Below are 18,198 nucleotides of genomic sequence, written 5' to 3'. Positions count from 1 at the left end.
TTTGTTTTCAATATGATATTCAGTTTCATGCACCTCAGAACTAAATTGTGATCATTTCCTGTGTACACTCTTCTGTCCTCAACCAACATGAAGATATCGCCATCAATACTAACATAGTCACTGATTATTTTCTTATTTATTGTGCACTACATGTAAATGTGGGCACATATTTATGTTGGAATATAGTATTAATAATGACTACTGAAAAGAAACCTAGCAGAAATGTTACCATTATTGTTAGCTTTGCTCTTTTCTCCAAATACCAATCATTTCTGTATGTCTGGCATTCATTTCCTACTTTGATGGTTAAATGGTTAAATCTACAACAAGGGCCATTGTTTTCTTTATGTCATTTGCCTTACCTAATGACCTTAAGAAATCTTCAATTTCTTGCTAGTAGAACCTTCTGGGAGACAAATCAGTCTCATTGTCAATTTGCCATTTTGATGTTTTTCTACATCACTCTTCTTGAAATTGCGTTATTCAATATTATCTTCGTTTCTAGTGCTGAATACTACAGCTGTTCTTTCCATTCTGTGATCATTATTGCCTGAATATGATATTTTTTTCTTAGAATGATATGACAGGTTTTTGTCATCTTCCGACGTGGCACTTCTATAATATAATTCTTCTGCTACTTCTTTCTGTTGACACTTCCTGTTAATGGTGCCTATCTTGAATTCTGCTGATGAGTTGAAGCTTCTTCCAGTAGCTGGTTTCTCGATTTTCACCCCGATTCTCTGAAGAAAACAGCTGGCGCTTTGTTTAATGGACGCCTTGACATTTCATCTCATTATACCATCATTGTCTTTTGTTTTAAGTCAATACAGAATACAGTTTCATCTTAATCCGAAACTACCAGCCGGTTCTCCTTCGTTCAGTATCCGTCAGATATCTACTAATGGGTTGCACCACGAGGAAGCAAAGATTGGATTAGGTAAGAAGTCCAGATCGGTTCTGCGCATTCCTTAACCACATCGCCGTCAATATGGATAAAATACACATACATCACTCCTCTTTAAACAGCAATGTGGAGGTCTCCTCCCAGGTATCTAGCTTTTACCCCTAAGTGATCCTCCCCCTCCGTTTAATACTGTGAATATAATAATTTAACTATTAGAAACGAGCACGGACAGTTCACAGCATTTATCTGAATTTATTCTTATTATTTAAATTTTTCATTTCATGAAATTTAAATAGAGAATGAATTATTTTATTAATTACACTGTTTTCTGCTCTCATGAATACCACATACAACTCGCATAATGAGAAAGCAAGGTATATACTGTATTTGTTTACGCCCTTCTGATATAAATTATTACAACAGTTATGTTTCTATTAAGTGAATAAATGTAGGCACTATAACGCCATGCATAAAGGCCAGCTTCTGTCAGCCCATCACTAAAGATACGCAGCAAATGTAACTTAAATAAACCAAGATCTTATATTTGAAACGCTTACCCAACTAATAACCAGCCCGCCATCTCTTTATGTCATTTATTGTAGTTATAAAATAATTTTCGAATCCTTTACCTAATTTTACGTAATCCGAATTAAGTTTAGGAACACTTGATAATAGTAGCTGTCTGTAATATAATTAAGAAATATGGCGTACATGGTTAAACCTGATTTTGCTTCTCCCTCATAAATCATGTTATTATGCACACTTTCTCAGATTTCAGAACTTCGATCAGTTTGTTCTATATATATATATATATATATATATATTTTTTTTTTTTTTTTTTTTTTTTCATTCAGGAGAGGCTGTATATCCTCATGATTACTTCAGGGACATTAGAAAATTACTTCTATGTTCGATTCTAGTCACCGAATAGGAGACCTTTTTCTGTGCGTATTTTCAGCAATCTTCCGTTACACGTAATCCGATCGTTGGTATACAGGTAAGTTTTCTTTCCCGAAAGAAAGTCGAGTTTCATTTTAAAACTCAAATCATACACGATATGCATACATGTAATCCGAATTAAGTTTAGGAACACCTGATAATAATAGCTGTCTGTAGTATAATTAAAAAAATATGGCGTACATGGTTAAACCTGATTTTGCTTCTCCCTCATAAATCATGTTATTATGCATACTTTCTCAGATTTCAGAACTTCGATCAGTTTGTTCTGTGTAAAATTTGGAACAGGATCAGTAGATTTTATAACCTTCTACGAGTAGGTATTAATGGATAAAAAAGATTCGTTTTACGAGATCTCAGAAGGTGCCGTAATTTTTGAAATGATTTATAAAAGCAACCTTAGCATTTAGTTCATTTAAATGACGCAGTGAAAATTATCGAGTTATAGTATAGAGATAAAATCATTTTATTCAGTATCTGATTTTCTGGTGTGATAGTTTTTATAACAACTAACTTGTAAACTGCTCATTTAGGATTACCATTAAAGATAAGTTATTATTTAGGAAATCAAGTTACTTTTTGTTGTCGTTGTTGAGTATTAACATAACAATGCTCTATCCTTCAGAGTATTGTCATAATAGTTACAGTTATAATTTGCTATTCGCACAGTTTCTCTCTCTCTCTCTCTCTCTCTCTCTCTCTCTCTCTCTCTCTCTCTCTCTCTCTCTCTCTCTCTCTCTCTCTCTCTCTCTCTCTCTCTCTCTCTCTCTCTTTCAGATTATCGAGTATCCGTATTTTGCATTGAGCTGCTGTTCCGTACACAATCAGACCGTAATGGATTATTACTCACAATTGTATATCAGTTTTGACGTTGGGTAAGACTGTCTTATAATTTGGAATAGATTCGCTGGATAGTTCTTAATTTCTTTTGAGGGTAGTAAATATGGCCAGTCACTTCATATTGTAATCTACGTGAAGGCCTAAATATGTTACTGTTATGACCCGTTTACTGTTATGATAGTACATGACCATTTGTCACAAACATTGCTGCAATCTGTTTCATGGCATATTACTAGCTTTTCAGTAATATGCCATGTAATGTGACTCTTTCCTCTATGGAGGTAAATGGAATTGTTGTGGAACCACTTTGAAAGTTGATTTGTATCTTTCATGCTTGTTTTGCTGCTTTCTGAAATTTGGTATGGGCTAACATTCAGTGTCATGTCTTCACATAGTGAGTAGACGGCCATTTATGGGCGGTGTATATATTAAATATATTAAACTAACAGTGTATACTCAAACCATGTAAATAGTACATAGCATAGGAGATAAAATGGCTCCTTTCCGTAAGCCATTGGTGCACTCAGTTTCCTGCGTACTCTTATTCCTGCGAGGTAGTTATTGAGCCACTTAATTAATTCTCCTCGATTTCTATTTCTGATAGTTTCCTCATTAGAATTCCGTGATTGTTCTATATCAGGAGAGTTTTATCCAAATTCTGAATAAATCGATTGTATTTTTTCCAGAAGCCATACCGTTTTTAATTATTATTTGATTCTTTTGAAGGTGGTCTTGAAGTTTGTTATTGACATTTCTTTTTATAGTTTTTCCAATGCACTCAGATTAGAGATTGAACGGCATTTTTTGTAGATGTCTTTTTTTTTGTTTCCACTTATTTTGTACAAATAAGAGTAACTACAGGCAATTATTAACGATAGTTCTTTGTAATGAGCAGGAATGTTTCCTGTTTTGCATTGATTAGCTTGTGAAGGATATCCTTTAGAAGGCTGAAGTTCTTTATTTTGCAGGAGATGATTGCATCAGTTCCGGATCAGTTTCTTTTAGTATTTGAGTTGTCAGTGCTACCTTTTCCATTGTGACTGAAAGAAAAGCCATGGCAATTTCTTCGCGCAATGGGAAAACCCTCTTGCACGCATCAGAGAAGAGATATTGGCGTTTGTTTTGTATTAATGTTGCAAAAATTATTACTAATGATTTTATTGAAGTTATTGGCGATCTATAAGTTTTGATTTTCTGGATGAAATTTCTCAGCAGTAATTCTAGAGTATTCTCCTTTCTTCTTTTTATTTATTAAATTATATTAAATTATCTTGCCAAGCTTCTTGATGTCACTCTTTACTGATTGGAAATAGGTGAATCGTTTGCGTTTTCCTACTTCTTCACCTGTTACTAAATCACACCCATAATCATCTCTAAGATTTCTGTTTTGCACGGAGTTTTTTTTTTTCAAAGTGCATCTTTCTACTGGATTAAGAGAAGAATTTCATTATTAATCCAGGATGAATATCTTATTTTTCTTTCGTTTTTTTAATCCTCTGTTGATTTCTTTGTATATATCCTGGAATGGTCTGCGAATTATCATTAGGTATTCCTTTGCGGAGAATTTTCATAGATTAAGTTGACCCGGTTGTCGATGTTCGATTTCTTAATTTATTACTGAATGTATAGTGCAGCCTGTGCTCTAGTTGAGTTCTGGTGCATTATTTGCTTTTTTAATTAGCTTCATATTTAAACCTATAAAGTAATGATCAGCCACTTTTCTTTAATGTTGTAGGTGGGTACTCACTATCAGAGGACGAATAGACTAATGTGATCGATGCATGAGGTAATCAACCGATTTCCCTTAATTTCTTTTCAGAAATGTCTGATGTGGCATTTTCAAAGTTTTAACTGGCCACTGCATCCAGATAGTTTGATGTGAAAAGGAAGTGTTGGTCATTTATATTGATACTCATTTCGCCAATCATGCAACTTAATTATTGTGAGTCTAATATTTTTACTAATGTTAGATTTTTTCTGTGTGTGTGTGTGTGTGTGTGTGTGTGTGTGTGTGTGTGTGTGTGTGTGTGTGTGTGTGTGTGTGTGTGTGTGTGTGTGTGTGTGCGTGCGTGCGTGCGTGCGTGCGTGCGTCCGCGCGCCACCCATGAAATGGTGTATATCTGTTGCCCGCTAGTACTATAATGCGAATATGGGTTAGATCAGCGGTTCTTAACCATTTCGAAGTCACGGAACACTTTTGATTATAAGAAAAATTTGGGGAACACCAAAAGCAGGTCATAAAACTTACAATAAAAATATGCATGGACTTGCCTTTTATAAAAACGGAACCTATTTTAATAGGATACTTAAGCTTGTCAGCTTTAGTAGATTTCAGCAATATCAGGTCTAATATGTGGCATAGCTACCCTAATCTCTTTGTCTATATTAGTAAGTCTTTACGCTTTTTAGCTTTTATATTGGTTAATATTGAGAAACCGAGCTGAAACAAATTTGATGTTGAAAACTGTAACAAAATTTTCAGCACTCTTGTGGAGAGAGCTGGGTATTCGGCTTGGACAAAAATCCAAAATTATTCAAGAGTTATTTCAGAGAATTTCATTTTTAGAGTAAGATATCCGTTGACAAGGTAACTAATTGTTCTTCTTCTTGTAACGAAAATTCTCAATTCAATGTATTAACTGTGCCAAATGAATTTCGTATTCAGTCATAATTGTGTGTATTTAAGGAAAGAAAGTAAGTTGAAATCTTTTCTTCCAATATTGTTAAATGTTCTGTTATAACGGAAATAATTTCCTCGACACTTTTATTATGGAGCGAAGGAAACATTTGTATTGTATTTTTTTTCTGATATGCGGTTTTTTCAAAGAGAAACTTTTTTTTCTGAAAAGCTAACAATTTGACAGTGGATGTCAAAATATTTTCATTTTTCTCTTGGATACTTATATTAACGCTACTTAAGTAATTAAAAATATCGGATAAACATGCCATTTTAGCAACACCAAATATCATTTTGAAAATATTTTACAAAGCATCTGTACCTTCATTTTGAAAAAAGGCCAATAATTCATTCTTAAGTTCTAAAATTCGAATAGCACTTTACCCCTGTATAACCATCTTGTTTCAGTGTGCAAAGTAAAGATTCATACTTGGCTTCCATAGATATGCAAAGGTTTTTAAAAAGGCGTGCTTTAAAAGGTCTTGACTTGATTTAATTTACCATATTTACAACTTGGTCTAGTACAGGTTTTAATATTGCCGGTAATGCTTTTGAAAGATGTCATGTGACATCTTTCACCGGCGGAATACTTGTAACCAGTTCGCGGAACACCGGTTAAGAACCACTGGATTAGATAATCAGGAAAACTTTGATCGAGAGGCTAAACATGGAAGTTTTTAATGACACTTCTTCAGGCCTCCCGAAGGGTGGTTTTCTTATTTTCTTCCCGTGTGGGAAGAAAATAAGAAAACTTATTTTCTTCCCACACGGGAAGAAAATAAGAAATAAGTTACTATCTAAAGGTATTCACACGTCATACCACAGTGGGATTGGATTCTGCAGCTTGTAGATTTGAGAATCGAGATGCTGTCCACTCGATCACCAGTGCTGGCAGATTAAAATATTAAAAAATAATTCGTCTAAGATATTTAAAGTAATTTAGAAAAGTCTAACTTGTGGGATGTCCGGGCTAATCTGTCGATATCATCTTTTACACATGATGTACAAATAGTTTACTTTCTCAAAAGTTCACCGAAATTGCACAGGTTAACAAATGCTACGCATGACATTATTGATTTACTTCTTTTTATTTTATTTTATTGGTTTTTAATGCAAAAAGTTTTTTTATGAGGGCCAACGCTAAATAATTCGGAGATTGAGATTGGTTATTCGGCAATTCAGTCCTTTCCATTGGCATTTGTGCCGAAGCTTCATCAATGTCAACTGGAAAAGCAAGCTGCCTCACTTGCCATTGATTTACTATAGGCTTTGCTGTCTCTAGTGCGTGGGAGTGATTTAAAAAACGGGTAGATGTTGAAATAGCTGGATGCTATTTTTGCACTCACCCGAATTGAAATTGGAGAAAATTCGTAAAAATTGGACAAACGTCGGGGTTGTGGATTGATGTAGACTTTATTCTTCTGATAGCTGATCATCTATTGCAATCAAAGATTCCAAAGCCATTTTCAATACGAAAGATTTTATTTTTTTAAGGTTTATGTATAAATTTTAATTTCAAAGGTTTTTAATGCCAGAAAATATATTATGTAGTAATTAACACTGCATTAATGTAAGCTGTTAAACGATATATTATTATTTCTACCAGAAAATCGATATCTAGGAGCCATGGTTCATCAGATAACTGTCGCATAGTTTATCCTCTTTTGCTGTGCGAATATTTCATATTTTGAAACAATAATAATAATAATCGACATCTTTTTACTTCGCCATTCCACTGCCAAGTTTTAAAGAATCTATTATATTCTACATCGATTTCTTTCGAAATTGTCTGAGTTGACGCCGAGCTAAGTCACCCAGTATAGATATTGAAATAAAAACGTCCATGACATCTTTCACCTTCATCACCGACTTCACGTTTGTTTGATGTCATTGTTCAATAACAATGCATAATTTCTACTAATCGCACAAAAGCAAAAAGAATTACCTGCTATTCAGTATGCTACCTTATTTATAGATTTATAAAACCTCTTGAATTTACCTACAAAGTAAATATTTGAATTATTATGTCTTTCCGCTCGGAGGACTCCTCTTTATTAACGTGAAATTAAATTAACGAACATTTCCAATAAATTTTATTCTATTAAGACGCATTTTTATCCTTAACTTTTTATAACAGCATTAATTTAACCTTGTTATTTTCAAGTATTAAAAGTGAACAAAGAAATGTGGGCTTAAAGTTTAATCCCGAATTTAATGAGAATAATGTAATATACTCAGTGGAAAAAACTAACTTTCCCGCACGACCTACGTTACTCTTCTTTCGTTATTTGCATGCTTTGTTTTCAGTAGATTTTCACAAGAAAAGTTGGCATTCCTTCAACGAGACTTTTTGCTGTAATTGTTGTTCTTGCCAAATCTTTTTTGGTGCAACAGTCTAAATTATTGAGATTTTTGCTGACTTTATTGCCTTTTTTGAAAACATCCAACCATAAGAAAACATCAGTACATGTGAAGTCGAGACGAAGGCTTCAAAAATTAAGCGGGAAATTGATAAAGAATTTGTACAAAATCTTAATTGTTCATACTGTTCTGAACTGGTTGAATTGCACAGTATAGTGAAAAAAAAACACTGCATGATTAAAATAAAAATACGCTTTTTTGTTTCATTTTCATTTTTCCACTTTGTTTTGTTTAATTTTACTATCCTTCAACTCTATATTTTTATCTTTTTAATTTTGTTCGTAATATTGGGTTTTTGTTTGAACAAAATATAGAAACATTTTGTTCCTTCAGATATTCAGAAATTTACAGGAATAAAATCCTTATTTGTGCTTTATAAAAGCTACATATTTCTTTGCCGTCACGGATACTCTGGTGTATTTCTTCGTAATGAAATAGTAATGAAAAACTATCCCTCAGCTACACGTACTTTTATTTCTTTTTGAAGCTATCTCAGGCTTGAGAATTTCTCTTTACTATTTCATCCTCTTGCAGATCTTTTCATTCAACTCTAGATAGCCAGCTAAAAAAGAAACACGAGAAGCTTCGCTGCTTCTTTTATGATATCCCTAAGAATTATCAGATAAATCTTCAGAAAAATTATTTATAGAGAACAGGACCAAAGATAGTAACAGTGTCAACAGACCTTTACCTTTGTGTATTTTTTGTTCATCGTTTCGACGGCATGAATCTCTTCAGCTGAGTTTCGCGTCTCCTTTTTGTTCCACAGCAGTGACCAAAGCCGGTTTTAACAGCATTCCTATCACCTTCAGCCACGCATTTATCTTCATTTTGTTGACAGCTGCTGTTAAATCTTTGATATTTATGATATTTATTTGCGCACGGACACACACAAAGAAAAGAAAAAGGAGAGAAAAATTAATAAAACTTTATAGTTTCTGTATTCGGCTTTGAAATAATGTTGGATTTAATATCCACTTAATTTATATAATTTTGAATCGCCGAAATATGGCTCTTTATTTTAGTAAATACTTTACGCACCGACCGATAGTTAGCTTACGGAAAATACACCTCTTCGACGCTTCACGTTGCATTCAATCCAATACCTTCGAGGGTAATGGATGGCAATGCTGTAGCCAATGAAGTTCTAACTGAGGCTCGGCTATTGCTGTTACCCTCCTGCCATGATCAGAGCTTTAATAGCTCAATAATACCTTATCCCTACACTGTCCTGTACAGATAACGGGGAAGATAAAAAGCATTCTTGCTTCGCCCCTTTAAGCCAGTCCTTATAAGGACTTGCTTTTTTTTTGAGTTTTTGCTCTCTTAGGTTTTAACGTTTTCTTTTTATTTACATTAATTTATCTAGTTCAGATCGGTTGAAGAGAATAACGCAGACATTCTTTCTCTGTTATTCGCTGTAAGCACTTCCTTGTTTTACTGATAATCTCTAAATTATAAGTTTCCTTGCTATTATAAGTTTCATACTGATTTTAGGATTTCGGTCATTTTAACCTTCCGGTAGGTAAAGGTAATAAGTAATATAAATACGGAGAGAAAGAAACCAAGTATTGACAAACACGTGTGTATGGAGTGTCAGGTTGTCTAAACGTCTTCGATTGTATCGTCGGTTACTTTAATTAAAAGTTCAGAGCATAATTATTGTGAAATTTAACAAAATGTGCTGCGAGGATGCCCATCCTTCACAAGTAGTTTAAACTGCAGAATGAGGTGTCTCTAATGATAATCCACTATTCGTTTCAAATCATATTCTACTAGTGAGCTGTTTATTCTGCTGCCATGATGGCTTGGTTTATTTACCTCAAACAAAAGGTAATGAAAAACTCAGAAAAATTTCAACTTTCTCGAGTCAAATTGAAAACTAGGGATACGTTTAACGCAGAACACAGTATAAAAAATTTTATGTTAAAGCATTTTGACATTAGATAGTGCTGTCACTATATTACTCATTTTTAAGCAAATGTCCACTAATTTCCCATTGCTCCATTAATCTGGGGAAATTTGCCCATTAATTCTATATTGCCCCATTTGCGAGGGAATTAATCCCATTAATTCCCCAGAAAATTTCCATTTTTTATTTGTCTGGAGTGTCTGTTATTTTAGCTCATCTTAATTTATTAATAAAAAAGAACTAAAAATTCTGCTTAGATCGACAAAAATTTTCATTAGGACATGATTGCGAATTACAGTAGCGAAGTTTTTAGTTTGTCTCATTTTCATTTGAATGTTAAAATATTAATGTTGATGTTTAATAACAAAGCCACGAATTACTAAGTTGTAACGACTTTGGACAGTATCCTGAGAATATTATCATACTATCGAGAATCGAGTTCTCTTTAAGCTTCACGTTTGCGCGACAGTTCAAGTGCCGTATCTCCCGAGGATATGTGCATATCCGTTGAGAATACGTCGTATCCGTTCTCAAATCTGAACATTAGCTTAATAACAGCAAAAGTCTCGCGAGAGCGTTGCAGTCAGATTTCAGATTTGGTGCCACTTGGAGAAAGAAAGCAATAATTTGAGAAAACAAGTGTCTTCGAGTATTCATTTCAATATAAAGTTTAAAATATTCTCCTTCATTTAGTTGTTTAGTAATAAAGTAGCAATGATAGATTGCAGTTACTGCTATGTTATCGCTTTAACAACCAGGACAACTGGAAAAAATAATCATATATAAGATTTTTTCACATTATTTTTAAAATCTATTTATTAATGCATTTTGAGTTGATTGGTGGTGCATCGTTATCTTATTAGGATTTTGAAATATATGCCCTTGTATATGGACCGTTTATGATAAATCTATCTTGTATAGTGCATTTGGGAATGGTTTCAAAAATTATTTTAAAATATTCTATTTCTCTCTGCGATGACTTTATTCTTCAACAACAATTTGCATTGTAGTATTTGGAACAAAGTCGATCATCTGACGTTATTGTATTGACACGATAATATCCCGAAAGCAACACCTGTATGGAACTTTCTCAGCAACCAAGTCATCGTTTTCTAACAGGAGACCAACTTTTGCATCAAAAGCGAATTATTGTTCTTTAAGGAGTCAGCCACTCATTTCTGTTTATATTAAGTCTCAGAGGAGCAGACCGACAACAGATTCCAAAGCAGTCATTATTCTCCTCGTTCCTGACTCATGTAGAATTATCACCAAAGCCCAACGACAACATTCTGCTCTTTGTAACTCGATCCTCTGGGGGAAGTACACACTGTCATCACTCTGCAGTGAGCGCGTGTCATGTAAGTACTGCATTCAGGCGTGATATTATGCACGCACGGTAGCTAGCCGATGTACCTAACGCGCAGATCGTCTGTCTTATTTTGCTTTTCTGTTAAGCCTGAATATTTTGCTTTGTTTTTCCGATTAGAGAAGACGAAAGGCATCAAAAATACTTAAACTTGAAATCACAAAACAGTGCTATATGCTTTCATGTGGAATCACTGTTTTTAAGAAAGGTATAAGCAGTTTTCCTTTCCTAACCACTGGAAATTACAAGATAATTTAGTTTATTTTGTGGTGAGGATGTATTGTGAAACTTGATAACGCATAAGATTTTGGAAATATATTTGGAAACAGAAAAATTTTGGAATAGATTAAAAAAAAAAAAGAAAGAAATTCACGCCAGTTAACTCAAAATGAATTGTAACTTAATACAGGAAATAAATTAAGTCAAAAATGAAGTGGAATAGAATGTTTACATTTAAATACAACAACAAGCACATAATCCGATTCGCGTGACTTATTCGAAAGTGACTTGAGTCTAAAATATTCGCAATAGGTTATTCGCAATAGATTAAAAAATAATAAAAAATCACAGTGATGTTGAATGTGCGATAGAATCACTTCCATAATGGTTAAAGCCTGTGACAATCACTCCTATTTAAATTTGGTTTGTGTGAGCGGAAAAAAAACAGCTTTTATGGAAAATGTTTTAGTTTTATTCCATTGAACTCTGTCTCTCTAGTAGCGATAGCACTCCAAGCAATACTGGATTTATCATATTCTAGGTATCTGATGCAATCTTGATGTCTTGCATGAGAACGAATTTCAATCTTCCTGTTTGTCCAAAGCAAGAGAGGCCACTCGAACATGTTTTTTTTTTATCCATTTCAGTTTCTTCGGTAGTATCTACTAGATTCGTTATGAATTAATCTGAACATTTGTAGGATTAATCCTACAAATGCCAGGATCTATAAGCACATTCTACAACTTTGATTTACATGTATTGATGGAATTCTTTGCACAACTTCCTCTGACGCATTTGTAAAATATCCCTTTCATTTGCTGACCGACAACATAGTGGTTGAGAATCCAACTAACATGCTACCTCTTTTGGAAAGAGCGGTGCAAGATTATTTAGTGTACATGCAAATTCTTCTTCAGGGTATACCGCACAGAACTGCTACTGTCGTAAATGCCCGAGGCAGGCAGCTCTTTACTTTTTACTATTTATTTATTTTTTCGTATCCTAATTTGAAAAATGATTTCTTTCTGTCCCTCAAAATATGTTGGAACATAACGCATATTCGTACTATAAAGCCTAATCTATAGAGGTAATTAATTGGACCAACTGATTGACTGACTAATTGCCTTCTTTGAGTCAGTGATTCCTAATTAAGCAATGCAAAATCAGAAATTTATGGCATGCATGATTTAAATGAGTAGTCGCTCAGATGCATAAATTGTTTATACAAAGCCGCATCTCCGGTGATGGCACATTATGTCCACCGTGGACGGAACCGTAATGCTTTTCGGCAGTCGAGAAATTTCTTCTTTCCTTTAATGTATATGTGCTTTAATACCTAGTCAGTTTATAGGCATCATGTTCTTAAGAGTGTTTATTACTTTCTGTGAATTCATCACTGTTTGGTAATTCGAATTTCTTTTTGATGAACGCGTGAAGAATGTAACAAAAAAGCACTTTATTCATTCTCTGGTGTTAGCGTTATCTAGAAGTTTTCGTTTATTTGTGATTTATTAGTGTGTCTGAAATGAAATATTTAAAGTTATCGATACTTTTAACGTTCTGCTTTAAACTGACCTTCAAAGTATCCTTAAAAAAAAAAAAAAAGATGCCAAACCATGTGATTGTATTAACTTTCAATCACGTTTTAGTAGTTCAAGCAGTTTCAAGGTTAAGTCTACATTAAAGGAATGATGAATATGACTTTCTTCACTGAAAATTGTTTCTGAAATAGGATTTCTCGTGCTGGTCTATTTTTATGATTTGGTGCACGTGGTATTTTATCTTTTCTTCATATCGATTTAGATAATATGAAACTGCGAATATGGGTTACCAAAATATACTTATTCTCAGTCATCGAATAGTTTACTTTTTTGTTTGTTTGTTTGACGTTTTTGATGACGCTCCTTTTACTATACAACTTTGAATCACATTTTTTTTTTATTTCTACTGTAATTCATTGGAATATAGTTGCTTATTTCATTTATAACATTCATACGGAAAGAAAACAACTGAGGCTTTCCGATTATTTATTTACTCTAAAATGGCATAACAAATTTGTTGTTGCTGGTAAGATCACGGATTAAACATGTGATACTATTCTTTATTTAAAATATTATTCCTGATATATTAAAACTCGATGCAATACTTTGTAATATTTTCGCCTATTTATATAGGCTGTGAAGGACTTGTTTGGATGTTTTGTCATATCGGCTGCTATCGGCTAGACAAACTTTTATTCTCTGTCAATAATGTGGAAGCAATAAACAATTTTTTTACTGAAATTAGTATACAGATTATGGAAATAAGGGTGCAAAATTGTAGTTATCTCTTATATTTATCACCTGTTATAAACAATTTGAGGGATGTACGATTATTAAGTAAGAAGGAGCTTGTGATGACTCTTAAAACATACTCTTACATTATGCTTTTAAATATGTCCCCAAATAGTAGGAAAAATACACAGAAAAATACAAATATGAAGCGGAACATGTTCTTCTGATTCTGAGTTCATTACTCTGAAAGTTGTTTTTACCTCTTGTGAACGGTATTAAGTTCCCATTGAAAACCAGTAACACTCCCTTCTTGGCTTCCATTATGGCAAGATTCCAGCTTTTTTTTTTTTTTAGTTGCGGAATTTTCATGGTTATCATCGCTAGTAGCGCAAAATTTTACTGGGAAGAATTGCATATGAGAGACATCCGATATCTTAAATTAGGACAATTAAGTGTCAGCGCTAATAGTTCACTTTTTGTTATTACTCAGAAAGTATGAATGTAAAAGATTTTCATTAAATAATTCAGTGGCGTTTTATTTAGACTCGAAAGAAACTTTTATGACATAAAAGATGTGTAATTTATGGACAAACAAGTATACCCTCAAGTGAGTTTTGCATCATTAGGTTTTGGAAAGTTTTTCTTTACGTAAGTAAAAAAAAAAAGTATTATTTACAAAATCTGTTGCTACGCTCAGCGTATTACTGCATCGAGGACAGTATTAAGGACATCTGTGACGATGTGAACTGTATTTTTAACTTCACTGCAGTTACAATGTTATCATTACTTTCGAGCAAATTGTGGTATAATATAGAATTACGTATCGTATTCACTTATAAAATAGCCTATGTATGTAGGTAAAGAGCATACCTTCAAAACATCTCCTTACATGCATCAGAAATATTGCAAAATACCAAAAAATAAATAAATAAAGATACCGTTTCTGATAAGTGTAAAATGATTAAAAGGCAAAAGCGTTTTCGCGTACTTTTTTATCAATAAAAGTGAGACAGAACCGGGAGGCTAAGAACCGAACAGCAGAAAAATAATCCAGAAACCCGGAAAAAGAACACTATACATACCTTGTTTATTCTTTTGCGAAATGATATTAATTACATGAGTTAAAAAGTTTTCGCAGACATGTCACTGCCGCTCCCATTTTCTCCAATAGTGGCGAAACAAGTATTTGAAGGAAAGCATGGCGACACCAAATCAAATCAGTCATATTTAAACAAGTAATATAAGTTTATTAAAAAACAAGTGGTCCGTGCCGTTAGCCTAGTGGCTGTGCGCTTCGCAACCCATATACCTGGGGAAGGAGTCTCCTAGGTTCGATTCCCGTCTACAACGTGAGGAGCTTAAGGATCATCCTCAGCAATAGCAAAGTTAACCGGACCTGGACAGCAGGGTTTTTCCCCCGGTTTATCCTGGTTTTTCATCCCGCAAGCAGGCAAACCGGCCCCGTGACACAGGCTATAGTCATAGGATATAGTACGGCAAGGAAGGCAACGGGAAATGACCTTGCTCATAATCATTTCCCTAGCATATAGCCACCCCCACCAGCCGTATGGCTGAGGGAATAGACTAGAATAATAGAATAAAACAAGTAATAAAATGCAGAATACTCTAACAGCTTTGCCCGACTATTTAGTCTCTTTACGGTTTATAAGCTCACACCGTGATATGAAAATAACAAATAATGGGATAATTTCGAGGGGACCGAGTTTTCTAAAGGTTTTACTTTTTTTTTCTTTTTCTTTTGTTATATTTATCGAGAAAACAAGAATTTTCCGCCGTCTCACTTTGCGCCTATATCGCATCACATTACACACTAGTATAATGTTAAGTCATTTTTCTTAAGTCATATTTGAGCTTTTGTTTTATTCCCCTCCAAATTTTGTTTCCTTAAATCACTCTCTTGCTTTTCTCACTTTTCCAAATAAACTTTGCCCAACGTATCTCTTCATTAAAAATAAATAAAAAAGACGCGTGTTCAGAAATCTAGGTTAATTGCTAATTCAGCTTTCATTCCCAAAATTTGATTTTAATAGCAAGCTATCAGACTTCCAACAGGGACAAACTTCAGTTTGGTTTACTGCAATGGCCTATTATTTTCATTACTGGCTCTGCTTTGCTCCCTATTTATTCAATGAACTAACTGCTTCGGTGCGTTTTATGTGTGAGTGGGGGGGGGGGGGGATAGCAGCTTTGATGTACAGTAAACCTCTATAAGTTGATCAGATTACGAAGATTACCCTACTGGCATATGCAAAATCATTATTATCTTCACAAATGACATTTTTTTTCACAGTGCAAGCAAGTGCTGACCTGATTTTCCGAGTTGATAGCTTCTTCTATGATTTCCAAACTATTGACTGTATGTTTGAATTCCACAGTACATGGATGTGTGGAAATATCTATAGGTGGAGCATTTTCATTACCTTGTGGGGGAGCCTTGTTCCAGTTACTGAAATACAGATCTGACTTGTAAAATTATTGTATTTGGTATCTGAATTATCTAACTTAGCCCACCCACAATGCAAGTTTGTTAGATGTTTATAAGCTGTCATGGTTGGGCGGGTGGATCAGCTCATTCACGTTCCATTAAAATGCCCATATTTCTCATGTATAGGTTGGATAATTATAACCCAAGTATTTTTAACTAAAGGGAAATAGCGCCGACTGCGCAACGAAGGTGCTTTATATGAAGACACACACACACACACACACGTGTGTGTGTGTGTACCTGATTTACCTAGTAGAATTGATAAAACTCCTTCCATAGTGGTGAGCAGAAACGAAGAACTTCTTAAAGATTACTTGAGGGATAGTTGATCAGCGGTAAAAAGTATCATCTGATCCCAGATGTTACATCTAATGTGATAATAACCTCAAATGAAGGACAGATGAAAAACACGAGGAGTTTAAAGATACACCATAATACTTGAGCAGTTATCTTACAGTTCCCTGGTTAGTAGTAACAGTTTGAATGACCATATATATGTTGCTTTTCTGAACTAAATTAAAATATCCTTATACTCATAAATGTTCTTCGCATCCTAGATGGGGTACAGATCAATCTTTGATATATATATATTTCAGTATGCGAAAATAAGCGGAATACACTTTATCTAAAATTTCCACATTCATATCTAATTCAGGAAAATAAAATTTCTTCAGAAAATTAATTTGTGAGTTGTATTCTTTATTCGTATTTTTCTTACTAATTAATAATTATAATAATTTGAATTCTTAAAAAGTCATTTCAGTGAGCTCTTGAAAATGCTCAATGCATTTATCCATTTATTCGAAAACTTGGAAGAATACCGAGGCAGATATTAATAGATTATCTGTATAGTTTGATTTCCTCCTCTCTTCATTTTTGAACTGTTAAAATTTCATTGGGTAGCTTGTAAGTAGGCCGTCTCTCGAAAATTCTGTCAAAGTGATTTTGTGTAATTTTCGAAGTGTTCGCTGTATTTGGATTGATTTATACAGAACATTTTCAGCTGATTCATGTCATTCAGCTCGATATTCGATAATGTTATTCGATTTGTGATTATCATGTTAAATTATTTCCCGAATACTGGTAACCGAGAAGTCGATTATGCTGTAGATAACTACATTCTATTCACGCTTTCTCTTTCACTGAATTCGGCCAACGGCATTTTCATGTCATTGGACAGAAGAGATTGTCCAAGATAAAGAGGTACAGAATCAGGTTAAAGAGATTAGCGGCTTGTGGGAGATCAATTATAGCAAATAAAAGCTTCTTACCTTTTAGATTGCAATGATTGGATTTCGCTTATAGTCAGTCCGGACTAACTGGATATGCATTGAAGCGGCTGTTACATTCGCTTCATTAAAACTGTTCGTCGTTTCGTTTAGAAACTCCAACATTAATGGATAATTAAAATGCTTCAAATTAGCATATAAATGGTGGGTCCCGTATTGATACTATTATTGAGAATTATTGAGCATGAGTAGGAGATCGACTTGCTACTGATAAAAACAGTTAAAAAAAAACAGAATCATCACACATTTGCTTTTGGCAGACGACATAAAACTCTATAATTACTAACTAGGAAGAAATTATAAGAACGAAATATGCTCAGAATAGCAAAAGTTAGGGAAGACCGGAAATTCGAAGATAGCCATATGCACAATCATCATCAAATAACATATAAATACTAAACTAATTTTCCATATATAGAACATTGAAAACGTTTGTATGCAAAAACTAACTGGGGAAGGAAAAAAGAGAAAGAAAGAATTACTAAAACTTTTCTCGGAGTTAAGTTATTTAGTTATTTCTTACTTAGGCTCTGTTTATTTATTTATTTTATTTTATTTTTTGGTTTTCAGTTGATTATTTTCACTTATATTAAAAGCATAGAGCTATAGACATAAACAAATCTAAAAATATAAAGCTGAATTTCGATTTTGAAATCACGGATCATTTTGAAATAATGCTTTGAATGTGACCTCTAGGTTTTGCTTGAAGTTGCTGAAACAGATTGTTTATTAAACTTAAAAAAATCAAGTACAGTTTATAAATAAAACGTTAGATGATTTAAATTTATATGTATACGGTTATGTCTGCAATAGAAAAAAATTAAGATTGTGAAT

General features: G+C 33.7%; 1 protein-coding gene and 1 long non-coding RNA gene across 3 annotated transcripts in view; one reads left to right on the top strand and one right to left on the bottom strand.

The window, feature by feature from the left end:
- The window catches only part of LOC150096562 (uncharacterized), a 197,838-nt gene that overhangs the window by 159,694 nt on the left and 19,946 nt on the right, over nucleotides 1-18,198 (top strand). For both annotated transcript variants that reach the window (XR_016549797.1, XR_016549798.1), the window contains exon 2: nucleotides 1,759-1,901. This is a non-coding gene — a long non-coding RNA (uncharacterized LOC150096562). The remainder of the gene's footprint in view (nucleotides 1-1,758; nucleotides 1,902-18,198) is intronic.
- LOC150096563 (sodium-dependent neutral amino acid transporter B(0)AT3-like) overlaps nucleotides 1-18,198 on the bottom strand; it is a 292,659-nt gene that overhangs the window by 265,993 nt on the left and 8,468 nt on the right. The gene's annotated exons all lie outside the window — the stretch shown is intronic.

This window comes from Typopeltis vanoorti, chromosome 18 (genome assembly GCF_054136105.1).
Source record: "Typopeltis vanoorti isolate ZY-2024b chromosome 18, IOZ_Tvanoo_1.0, whole genome shotgun sequence".
NCBI classification, from domain to species: domain Eukaryota; kingdom Metazoa; phylum Arthropoda; class Arachnida; order Uropygi; family Thelyphonidae; genus Typopeltis; species Typopeltis vanoorti.
This window is presented reverse-complemented; position numbering and strand designations above follow the sequence as displayed.